The sequence below is a fragment of the Neomonachus schauinslandi genome, chromosome 3, assembly GCF_002201575.2.
Source record: "Neomonachus schauinslandi chromosome 3, ASM220157v2, whole genome shotgun sequence".
NCBI lineage: Eukaryota > Metazoa > Chordata > Mammalia > Carnivora > Phocidae > Neomonachus > Neomonachus schauinslandi.
In genome coordinates, this window is record NC_058405.1 from 81,160,572 (window position 1) to 81,163,090 (window position 2,519).

Below are 2,519 nucleotides of genomic sequence, written 5' to 3' on the forward strand. Positions count from 1 at the left end.
TACGGGGTGATTAGATGTACCTCTCAGAGGATCTCCCTTTCTGCTGTCCTTCAGAGCCACCCTTGGGAGGGGCCCTAATACCATCACAGTCTACTTCTGGCTGTGCAGGTGTATCTTGCAGAGCCACCTGTAAACACAGTTCACACATGTTCTTCCTCAGACACTGGTCATAAAGAAGGATCCAGGAGGCCACAGGTGCAGGAGGTGAAGGGAACCACCTGCTCAAATCACTTCCTCATCCCACCTGGGCCTGGGCCTGTATTGGCCACTTGATGGGCACCTACTTGGTTGTTGATTGATCAAGAACACTGTGTTGTCCTAGGAAACTCAGCTCCTTGGATCCCACAGTCAGACCCTGGTAGCAGAGACACAGTCAGTCTCCACCAAAGCCCAGGCCAAGAGCAGCCCCTCAAAATCCAGGTCCCGGGTAAGACTTCTGTTGGGACTTGCTGCAGACTTTACAGTGTCTGGCTCTGCCGTGGGCACTCTCATGCTGTGGGGTCCACGGGGTGTGACAGAGCCCTCCACAGTGCAGGTGGACCAGAGACCTTGTGCTTGCATGGGTCCCACATGAAGCTCACTGCCTTTAGGATCACCCAGGAAATGAGTGGTAATAACACACCCAACGAGGAAATATGTTGCTTCAAAAATCCGAGGTCCACCAAGAATTGTGTATCTTCCTTTGTGGTAGGGGGCCAATGTCCAGCAACACGTCTTTTGCTTTTAAAGGGCTGTCCCAAAATGTTCCATACAACTGGGCACTTCTGCTGCCTGCCTGGAGCCTTCACTGAAGTGAAGGGTACCTGGTCACTTGCTGTTCTCCAAGTCCTGTCAGTACACAGCAGTAAACCAGCATGAGGTCCTTTGGGGTAGGAGGTCAGGGTCTCTGCTAACTAAATGGTGGCACAAAATCAGGGAGTAGCTGAAACCCCAAGGCAGGATGGTGAATTATGTTAATGTCCCTGTCTTGGGTAAAGCAACCTACTTCTATTGATCCCTGAATGTTAAGACAGGAAACATACACACATACAGGCACCCACAGCACCCACAGGAGCAGTTTTTACCAAATCATTGGCCAAGGAACATAATGGGTCTGTTCCATTTAAGAAGATCATATGTGGGACAGCACAGAACAGTTGCAATTACACCTGAAACAATTCACTGGCATTCTTCATGATCTCAAGTATTCTGCATAAGCCAAACTGGGAAGTTGAGTAGGAATGCAGGAGGGATCTCCACTCCTGGTTAGTGATTTCCTATTCAACAGAGATTATGTATTGCTTATGACGCCCTATTTTGGAGGGGAGAGGGTGTTCCAGAGGCTTCTGGTAAAGCTTTCATACCACAAGTCTCCATATCAGGGATGAAGGAATCAGAATGGAGTTTCTACCAGGAACTGAGCATGTCTCTGCCAACTGAACACCCAGGAGCTCGGGAAATCACCATCGGACAGATTCAGGATTCCAGTGGACTGCTATCAGGTTGGATGCACAGCAAGGCTCCGTTCATGACTTGACGTGCCTCTCACCTCTTATGGGCCCTCACTCATGGTGGTGAGCTGTAGTGGCATCCTGAGCCTCCAGGAATTAATATTAACTCTGAGCCAGTGTTCAGTAATCTCTGAAAGGTCTAGGTATTTCTCTGTATAGGGGCCTTCAGAAGGTTTACAGTATGAACTTAGGATGTTTTTGCAGGTAATTACCTTCCCTTCATTGAAGGAACTTTGGATCTATTGACTCAAGTTTGGGAATTAGGCAAGGGGTAGTGGAGTTTAATCAACGAACATTTATTAAACACCTACTATCTTCCAGACACTCTTCTAGGCACTTGTGGAGCCCTGTGTTAACCAGACCTAGTTTAATTTTTTTTTACATTTTTATTAATATTACACAAGTACAATAGGACTCAATTGGTTTTGCCCACCCATTTCAGTCCTGGCAGCCCCATGATTGATCAGTCAATGCCAAAGGGCTCCTGGCATCAAAACATTCTGATATTACTTCTCCTCCTTGTCATGTCACCTCCTGCTATCCCATCTGTAGAATTCCCCCCAAAGGTAGCATCTCTCATCAGCATTGCCAGCTGGTAGAGAAGAGTGTTATGGCAGTTTTCCAAGATGTTGACATTCTCCTTGCCAAAGTATTTTTTGGTTCCTTGAGGGGTAGGGTGTGTCTTTTTGGTCCTCTAGGGGACATAGAGGCTGCTCTTGATAATCTATTCTAACACTCTATTCCTTCAGATATTTGGATTCCTTTAAGTAATTTCTGGCTTTCCTGTTTCATTTCGTGGGGTGGGGGGGCAGATTATCCAGCTGAGGTTTTAGTCAACCAACACATCACCTGCTGGAATACATCCCAGCTCTCCGAGCTAGTACAGAGCTAGTACACTGACTCTAGAATGGATGGGCACACCCATGTCGATGCATTCATCCTGACCCAGAATGATGTTCTTCCCACCTTGGTCAAATACTCTCAGAATCCATTTCCACCAATCTCCTCAGCTTCTTGCCAGTACATGTT